This window comes from Notothenia rossii (genome assembly GCF_949606895.1).
Source record: "Notothenia rossii genome assembly, chromosome: 3".
Taxonomy (NCBI): Eukaryota; Metazoa; Chordata; class Actinopteri; order Perciformes; family Nototheniidae; genus Notothenia; species Notothenia rossii.
Genome location: NC_136901.1, coordinates 57,650,719 through 57,661,227, shown reverse-complemented (window position 1 = coordinate 57,661,227; position 10,509 = coordinate 57,650,719). Strand labels below are relative to the sequence as shown.

The 10,509-nt window shown below is 41.9% G+C and overlaps 1 long non-coding RNA gene across 1 annotated transcript; it reads left to right on the top strand.

Annotated features, from left to right (window-relative positions):
- The first annotated feature begins 218 nt into the window (after positions 1 to 218).
- Positions 219 to 9,911, top strand: LOC307032197. The gene is made up of 8 exons (XR_013806180.1): positions 219 to 317; positions 1,661 to 1,714; positions 2,127 to 2,210; positions 2,669 to 2,723; positions 2,897 to 2,945; positions 7,720 to 7,895; positions 8,130 to 8,281; positions 9,723 to 9,911. It is a non-coding gene; the product is annotated as an uncharacterized lncRNA (long non-coding RNA).
- Positions 9,912 to 10,509: the final 598 nt, after the last annotated feature.

Below are 10,509 nucleotides of genomic sequence, written 5' to 3'. Positions count from 1 at the left end.
TCCAAATATATTATGAAATGTAAAAAGCAATGCAATTTTGTACTTGTAAAATTACAATAAGGAGTTATATTCAATGCTACATTTTATTTCAAATGTAGCGTTTGGAGAAATATTTGGAGTTCTGTAAGATATTTTGTTGTTAAGAGGAGGACAGCCTAGAGGTAGCTCTGCTCGAAATACGATCTTTGGGCGAGCTTCCCCTCCCAAAATGCATCGCGGCATAAGCCCTATATAAATCTCAGCGAGACTTCCGCCCAGTCTCTCAGTCTGGTGAAGAACTTTGCTTTGCGGACGAGTCCTAGCTGGTGTCTGCTGACGTGAGTACTTATAGAACACGTGTTTGGTTTGGAAACTGTTACAACTCCCGCTGTTGGCTGTAGTTACATCAGCAATCAGCACTACAGAGTGAGCAGTTAGCGTAGTGTGACGCAGTTAAAGTTTGGCATTTCATTGCAAAAGTGCAAACACAAGCACGTGAGTTAAATAAGGACTGTTGTTGGCTCCACGACGTTAACACATGAACACGTGCTTCAGTCAAACACGAGTTTTATTTTAATGGTAGCTGGCATCGTTATAGTTTCCATTTTGAATTGCTCTAAGCAAACATCTTAAAAGTCGGTCAGTTCTGCTGATGAATTTTTCTCAGAACCCTTTTTTTTTATTATTAAGAATTATTCAGGAAATAAGTCCTGCATGTGGTGTGTGTGTGTGTATATATGGCTTATTTGGGCACAGTGTTAAGCACTGAAGTTTGCCAGTTATGGGGCCCTCTGGTGTCGGTGCAAGCACAGTACTTAAATTCCATCTTAAATTAATCTTCAGTAAACAGTTTCAATACAGAGCACTTTCCGATTCATATCATTAGGGTAGACCAATGCTGCAGTTTCAGTGAGTGAAGTACCGTAATTTTCGGACTATAAGGCGCACCTGAATATAAGCGGCAGCAGCTAAATTGAATGATGTGTACATATATAAGCCGCACTGGACTATAAACCGCAGGTGTTTTAATGTTAAATTACCATATGTAAGGGTTCGTGCTTGAGGAAGCTCCCATTTTATTAACATTTCAACAAACCAGTTGCATATTTGCATAACGTATTCAAGTGTTACCATTTAGTGCAATAGTAGCTACAGAACATGTACTGTGTAAACTGTACTGTATCACATAGCGTTTCAGACACACAAACTTTTCAACTTTCAAACTTAAACGGTGCGCTCCCAGCGCACGTACCGACAGTGATCTACAGCAGTGGTTTTCAACCAGTGGTACGGGGACAAACTGTCTCGCTCTCGTAATGTCTGTTTTTCTTGCGCTCGTTCTGTCTCTCGTACCACTCTCGGTTCCACTTTTACATTTGCGCGCTACCTGTCTCACTCTTTTCCGGCCTCCAGCTTTTCCTGCTGGAGCCCGCCTCTTAAAGGTGGGGGGCGCGGACCGGCCATAGAGCCCATAGAGTTAAAGGTGGTGGACTGTAACCTGTAAAATCCATAGATTTAGGAGGTCCCCTAGTGGCCGTTAGCTGTAAAAATCCATAGATTAGCCGCAGGGTCGAAATTGGGGGGGGAAAGGCACGGCTTATAGTCCGAAAATTACGGTAGCTTAATATTTTATACTGCCTTTTATCTTGTGGGCTATGTGTTTAATCTGTTCTCATTATAGGCTTATTGGCGATGGAAATCACATGACAGCGCTTGCTCCGTGGGCTCAAAACAGGTGTGTATGTCGTGAACTTCACCATGCTCTGCAAATGTACCGATTTTAAATGGAAATGCATTGAGTATGCTAAAGCATCATCGGGAATATTTAAATGTGGTAAAGCAGGCTAATCCTTTAATTGTGTTAATGTAGAGACCATGTAATATCATTATTTATGTACACGTTAACAATTTTTGGTTTGTTTTAAAAACTGAACAAGCCTTAGCTTAATGGGCAGATCTATCTGCATAAAACAGCTGTGTGTAGTCGGGACTTGCAGCTCTGCTCATTTTCCATCAGCATATGCTGCCAGAAATCATACCAACTCTGAACTCGGACTCCTTTTTTAGAATGTAAAGAGTGTTATCATCTCTCCACTAATGTGGCCATCATCATTGGGCACCAAGTGATACTGATGTTTCCCTTACAGACATGCCCACATCCTGACCTACAACCATGTCCGAGTGGCAGCTCTGGAATGGAGCTGCTGACGGTGCTGCCTCTGGGACTGCAGGTAAACACTAATGCATCATCACTTCTGAAGCAGGACCCCCATGGTGCCTCCCCCTCCACCCCCCAGCACTCAGTCAGCTGACAGGCTGTGTGTCTGCTTCGGTGTTACAGTGCTGGCAGAGAAAGGCTCTGTGCTGCTCTCAGTGCGCAGACTCTGTTCTAGAGGCTGTTGCTGCTGAGCGGCTGTAGAGCCGGGCCCCACGAGAGTGGCCTGTCCTGCACTCACGCAGGGCCGGCCTAGTGCGGGGCCGCACACCCTCATACTGATACACCACTCTGGTGCTGTTCAATTCCCATTTAAGAGTTTAAAATGCAGATTTAGGAACTATAAATTGCAGTAAACATGGCTCAAAGGTCACACTGCAGCACACTGTACTTTGCACGCTTTATATTTTAATTGGATAAATTGATCTGAACTAATTTACATTATTTAAAAGACTAGTTTCCTTTGTGTTGCAGGTGGAGCCCCTAGAGGCTGCTCGGTGAGGGGCTCACACCATGCTGCTGGCAGAAGGTGAGTGACTGAATCCGTTCAAAAATATTGAACAGAGTCTCATGCAATGATGACTAACAATGTAACACATCATGCAGACAAAACCATGGTGAACCATTAACCCTGAGCATAGCAGCCCTCTGCCAGCAGAGGAAGGCACTGAGCTACTTTGACTAACACTCTTCTTCTCTCAGGAGCCAGAGGAGCAGCAGGACCTGACTTGGACGGGACTAAGCCTGGATAGTAAGTGTAGCTCAGTATCTGTGTGTGTACTGTAAACCAGTGTGTACTGCCATGGCAGAGCCTTCATCTCTGCGGTGGAATTTTAACATTGGAAGAGAAAGCGCAGGACTTTGGCACAGATTCAGTGAAAATAATTTACTAGAGCCTGACTTAAGACCTGATACAAACTTCTGTAATGTTGTAAACCAGGGGTCGGCAACCCCTGGCACACGTGCCAGCGTAACCAGTGGCACACTAGGAATAAGTGCAAAATAAATTGTATTTTCGGATCCTGAACGAGACCGCCGCCAGAGCGCGTCTCCCCGTTATCTGCAGAAGGAAGCCATGCACGCAACGCAGCCCCGTTGTCTTTATCTCCAGTTGACTTTCTGCCGCTTTCCTCCGTGGTGCAGTGCTGATCGTTTCACCACAGAGGAAAGCACTTCACTAATTGCAGTACCCATAAGGAGCTGTACAAATGTCGCAGTTTTTCGTGGCTGTGTATTTAGTTGAAAGCCCAGTGGCGATCTGCTCATCTCTCATCGAAATAATATGTTACAAAGGGGCGGACTGGCCATCTGTGTTGAACTTTCCTGTCGGCTCCCAGACCGTAGTCGAGGAGGGCATCAGCAACAAGCTTCAGGTTCAGTGGCGGTTCTACAGGGTGGCACGGGGTGGCAGCTGCCACCTCAGAAAAATGCTTTGCCACCCCAGTTGGCAGCTTTGTTTTGAAAGAAAAGTTGTGGCTCATCGGGCATTTATGGGAGAATCTCTAATGTCCGAATGCAAGTGAATGCAGCACAAGACGCGCATTGTAACTCCTCCCCCGGCCCTGGCGCGAGCCTGGAAATATGATTGGCGGAGATTTCATTTGAACGGGGGGACAGCGCAAAACGAGAAGCATTTCGGATCCAAGTAGACGGAATGAATGAAGTATTTGTGGTCTACAATGACAGAGAAGAGACTGTTAAGTTTGGCTGCAAGTTAAGTTTATTTATATAGCACTTTTCTGTACGCGACAATTCAAAGTGCTTTACAAAATAAATAAAAAATACTTTTTAGGAATACATACAGTAAAAACACATATATAATGGCATTTTACAACAGGCATTACAAAGCAAATATAATAAAAATAAACACCACAGGTATGTTTAAAAGGCATACTGTAGTGCGAATATGAGCCGCTCAATTAAAAGCAGCCAAAGAGATATGTTTTTAGTCTCGATTTAAAAATAGTAAGCGATTCTGCGGACGTGCATGATTTGGGTAGTTTGTTCCAGATTGTCGGGGCATAATAGCTAAATGCTGCCTCTCCATGTTTTGTTTTTACTCCCTGAACCGATTAGCAGACCCGTCCCAGAAGACCTGAGGCACCTTGATGGTATTATATAGGCGTTCAACAATATACTTTGGTCCTAAACCATGTAATGATTTAAAAACTAGTACTTTAAAATCAATTATTTGGCCAATGTAAAGATTTCAGAACCGGACTGATGTGATCCACTCTTTTACTGTTAGTGAGGACACGTGCAGCAGCGTTCTGAATCAGCTGCAGTTTTCTGATGGATTTTTTTTTTCAGCCCTGTGAATACACTATTGCAGTAGTCGAGTCTACTAAAGATAAAAGCATGGACAAGCTTTTCTAAGTCCTGTTGTGACATTAGTTTTTTAATCCTTGAAATGTTCTTCAGGCTGTACTCAGCATTGACTCAAAATGCACCATAGCTTTAAATCTTAATAAGTTTGTGAGGCGTTTTGCTGATCAAGATGATAAACGCCACATTCAGCTGTTATAGACATGCCAACTTGATGCTCTGCTCACGGATGACTCGATGAGCATAAAAAACTGTTAAGATGATGACCTTACGTGTGTAAATATATATTTTTTCTGTTTGAAGTCCTGAGAAAGTCAAATAAGACGGTGTGTAAACTTCACTTCCCAGCCAAAAAAAGTAACCACTTTGATTTAACTAGGCCAGTAGGTACGGGCATTCCACTGGAAAATAACTCACTGCAGCGATGTATATGTTTTAGCTGAATACACGTTTTTTAACCCTAATTGATGCAGTTAGTCATTTCTTTAATGTTTGTTCTTTCTGATGTAAAGTCAAGGTTGTAGGTGTTTGCAATGAAGTTGTGCGGCGCTGAACTGTTCCTTTGATTCTTTTGATATATGATAGTAATTACTTGTCTTTCAAATTTGAAGGAGGGTGAGCAAGCATCTTGAGGAACATTCATCATTAACTCCTCCAAAAAATATAGTTTATTTAATAATAACACTGAATATGTGAATCATAACAGTGATTGACAGCTAATATCATATTAATTTAGACAAACATCAACGAGACAGTTAATTAATATCTTATTGCAGCAGTCGGCATAGATTTGGTACCCCTGCTGGTCTAAGAGTGAGACAAACTCATTCAGTTATTGTTCAGTTAAAATTCATTAAAACCCTCTATGGTACGCACTATGATAAAAATGTTTGGAGTGTTTTTTTGTCATATAATAGACCAAATAAACATAATCTAAAGACTTTTCCAATAAATAATTATTTGGGGGTACTTTTTGGGGTGTGTTGCCTTGAGGCAACAATGTACCATAATGGTAAGTTATGAAAAAAGAGTTATTGTTTCAAATTTGAACAAAATGTATTTTAAAACACATGGAAAATACTAAATAGCCTCGACAGGTTAAATTGCATGCCAATTAAAATGTGAAAATCGTTTTTTTGTTTTTTTTTAACAAGATTACATGTCTGAATGTTGCCTGCAGGCAACATTGTACCATTGTGAAACAACCTCTAGGAATAAATACGCAAAGAGCCTAGGCATCTTTCATCAAACTTTATTGAGCCATTTGACAAAATAGACTCACTATTGTGGAAGTTCATGAAGCAGTTATTAGCAGTGAAGCACAGGTACGTGACACACTTTGATCACTGCACTTTCACCCTTACAGCCAGGGTATTTGCACCGGCCCTTTTTCTCCACCCACACAGGCCAATGGTCAGTGTGGTCATGATGCACATGTGTTGATGGCACTGATGAGGCAGAACCTCTGTGCTTCTTCTCAGCCAGGTCTCTGTCAACATTATGAGATGGTCTCCCCCTCTTCTTCAGAACTTTCCTCTCGTTGCAAAGGCAACTTGCAACTTCAGCTTTGAATTTAAGCAGGCTGTACACTTCTTTCTTGGGGATGCCACAGTCCTTGCAGTCCCTGGGGTACAAGAGCCACGCATTCACTAGAGTGAAATCCATCATGTGCAACACGATCTTGTGATGCCACTTTCTTGACCTGATCTTTGTTCTGTAGAGAGCAATCAGCGAGTCTAGAAGATCCACTCCTCCCATACTTTTATTGTATGCATGCACGACACTTGGGCAGGTAACCTTCAATGTTTCTTTTTTTTTCTTATCCCATCTTTGCACAGACCGTTGGGTTGGCTTTAACATCAAATGTATCTTGGTTAAATTGTAGAAATCTATGATGAATGGTATGCTTTTGAACAGTTTATACCTAAACACACAATACCACAATATCATGGTGAATCCATAATGGTACGGTGTTGCCTCAAGGCAACATTTACAATTGACCATAATGGTACGATATTGCCTCCAGGCAACATTTGCATTTTAACAAGTTTCCATTACCTAATTAGCAAATTAAGTATATTAAACTATTAGAAATTAAGGTTTACTCACCTATTATTGTGAATACATTTTTTTCCAGACGAGAAATGCGCAGAAAATTACGTTTTTAGAAACATTTATTGGAGAGAAATGGCTGAGCTGATCCTTGTGGGAAAGGCAGCAAACAGGGTCTTCAAATTGTCCGCCAGAGAGTCATGGGACAAATTCAAACACTACTATTGGTTCCTTATGGTCCGGCCTCTTTTTTAAAGTATTGCATCATAATTTGAGATGTCTTGTGTGAATGCAAAAGGCAAACAATGGGGATGTTGCCTGGAGGCAACATCATACCATAGAGGGTTAAATTAATTCTGCCACCTTATATACAGTATTTATATTGAAGGCTTTACTGATGTACCACAATAATGTCACCAAATGTTATTGAGTTAAAATAAATATTGTGGCTTTCCAAGTTAACATTACAGTAATTGATATGACTGCGATTAAATCAGCATATACTTCTGCCAGGGGATGCCACCCCTGAAATTCTCCTGCCACCCTCTTGCCACACCATGAATATTTGTCTAGAACCACCCCTGCTCAGGTTCAATAACCCACTTTAGCTTAAATGACTGGAGAGAGGCAAGCTCTTCTTGGGAGGCCGTTGCATTTATTTAGCTGTTCTGTTTCACAAAATACATCACAGACCTCTGTTTTTCTGCTTCCTTGTTTCACTTCCAGAAACATACATGTTCCCTCACTGTCACTCTACCATCCAAAAACACACATGCACAAGCCACACCTCTCTCTCTCTCTCTCTCTCTCTCAAAGGGACGGCGATCTTCTCATCTCACTCTGCATGACCCGTGCTCTGGAGAATCACAGAACGGACGATCGTCCTTATTATTATGCCGTTTAAACCAATTATTTAAATGTGTTTGTTAAATTCGGCATCATGTAAGTTGCGCTGACATGTCCACACACTGCTTCCCTGCAGCAAGCTCCTCAGCCCCCCCTCCCGTTGATAATTCTCGATCGTTGGGACGCTGATAACAATTTTTTTTTTTTTTAAATGGCACTTCATATTAAAAAGGTTGCCGACCCCTGTTGTAAACTAAACTCTTTCTGCAGGCTGTCTGCTGATACTGTGCTTTGTGTTTCAGTGTGATCGCGTCAGTCCACCTGCCGCCCCTCCCATGGTCCAGCACTGAGGCTGTGAACAGGACTTAAACATTAGTTTAAGTCCTGTCAGCAGAGGACGGCACTGAGCTTCTTTGACCAAAACTCGTATTCTCTGAGTAGCAGCAGGGCCTAACTTGGACTGGACTAAGCCTGGATAGTAAGTGCAGCTCAGTATCAGTGTGCGTACTGTAAACCAATGTGTACTCTCATGGCAGAGCCTTCATCTCTGCTTTTGAATTTTTACATTGGAAGAGAAAGCTCAGGACTTTGGCACAGATTCAGTGAAAATAATTTACTAGAGCCTGACTTAAGACCTGATACAAACTTCTGTAATGTTGTACACTAAACTATTTCTGCAGGTTGTCTGCTGATAGTGTGCTTTGTGTTTCAGTGTGATGCGTCAGTCCACCTGCCGCCCCCCCCATGGTCCAGCACTGAGGCTGTGAAAGTTCTGTCAGCAGAGGAAGGCACTGAGCTGCTTTGACTAGCACTCGTCTTCTGAGGAGCAGCAGGACCTGACTTTGACTGGACTAAGCCTGGATAGTAAGTGCAGCTCAGTATCAGTGTGCGTACTGTAAACCAGGGGTTCCCAACCCCCGGTCCGCGGACCGGTACCGGGCCGCGAAATAGCTGTTTATCGTAATATTTGCAGCATTATAAATATTTTATCTTTTTTTTTTTTTGCATTTCGCACCTATACCAGTCATATTATTTCATACAAAATAAATCAAAATTGGTTAGCATAAGGTCTCAGCCTCTCGTGCACAGAGAAAGTTACTGGTGCGCCAATAGGAAGTGGAGCACACAGGAGACAACCGTTTAATCGCAGACTATTATGTTTGTGGGGGGAAATGGCAGTGCATACATTTGAGATATATTTCGAACTCGGACTTCATTTTAAGGACATTGCGGCCAGGGGTGTAGAGCTATTTTTTTATTTGTAAAGCCTCCTTCACTTCATGAAATGGCTGCAGCATCAGGAGGCAGCCTCTGAGAAGTGCAGCACCAGCGCGTGCACATCGCCTTCACTGTGTTCCCCACTGCAGGCTGCTACGTTTCAGACACACACACATCGAACCTCCCGATTATTCCGCCTATTACTCGTTGTATGAAGGAAATGTCCGGTCACAAAGGCATATGATGTGTGTGTGTATGTGCTCTGCTCAGCTCCGCTGTGTGTGTATGTTCGGTGTGTTTGTGTCCAACAACGGCATTTGTTTTCAAATGACCATGAACAGTAATTTACACACCTGGCCAACTTCATAGGTATGTGGGTGTTCCCAAAAGAAGTTAGTTTAATCTTAATCTCGATGTAGTGCTAAATGCTGTCGGAGTGCACCGGAACGAACGCCCCGGTATGACATTATTATGGCTGGCAAACAAGCCCAGGGGTCTCACTGACATTTCAGTTGTATCAATATGTGTACAGTGGTCCTAATTTGTTAATTGTATCCTGGTTTTAAACGTTGTTAATGTGTTTTGGATGCATATTGTTCTATTATTTGTTCAGGCTGTTACATACAATTAGCCACTGTTGCCATCTATATTAGGCTATATTATTTGTAAAGCGGTCCTAATTTTTTGTTTTAATTGTATCCTGGTTTTAAACATTAATATGTTTTGGATGCATATTGGTATTTCTTCAGGCTGTTAAATACAATTAGCCTCTGTTGCCACCTGCTGATGAGTAAATATTCAAATCAGCTAAAATTGACAACCGGTCAGCGATTTTTTTTTTAATGTATCTGCCGGTCCTTAGCACAATAAAGGTTGGGAACCCCTGCTGTAAACCAATGTGTACTCTCATGGCAGAGCCTTCATCTCTGCTTTTGAATTTTTACATTGGAAGAGAAAGCTCAGGACTTTGGCACAGATTCAGTGAAAATAATTTACTAGAGCCTGACTTAAGACCTGATACAAACTTTTGTAATGTTGTACACTAAACTATATCTGCAGTCTGCTGATACTGTGCTTTGTGTTTCAGTGTGATGGCGTCAGTCCACCTGCCGCCCCCCAATGGTCCAGCACTGAGGCTGTGAACAGGACTTAAACATTGGGATTAAATGTCCTATAGGAATTGCCCAACTTATCTACAGGAGATGATTGTCCTGTATAAACAACTGTGAAATGTTTGTATCATGTACACATATTCAAATATATGCTCTAGCATCAACTCTGTTGTCTGGTCTGATTGTCTTAAATCAGTGATGCAAATTAGTCGCTTTTCAGCGCCTCCCGCTTTTTTAACGCTGATTTGGGTGACTTGTGTAATTCGTGGAGAACCGAAGAGTTTTCGTTTGGGGGGTGGGGGAAGTCAACTTCTCACTTCAAAAAAGAAATCTAGACCGCAAAATAATTAAAGTGGACCTATCATGCTATATTTGAATAATATAGTGTAGGACCATACCTCTATAAGGCATATTTATACTTTTTATTTTTCAAAATACCAAACGGATCATGTATTTTAGCCATTCCTCATTTCACTCAATTTAACACTGTCTTTGCATGGGCTGATTCTGTGAGAACAGCACCATCTACTAGTGATGGAATTTATGGCTCTTTGAAGGGAGCCGGATCTTATGGCTCCGTTCCTTTCAAAGAGCCGTTCAAAAGAGCCGTTTTTTTTAAAGGGGGTGGGTTTACTAGGTTTATCTGCGAAATAATCACCAGAATAATGGACTGTATTGCCAGACCTAATGTCAATAATCTGCATTGTAAACATGACACAAGGTGGCACCATATTCATGTCAGTGAATGTACTTTGAATTTAC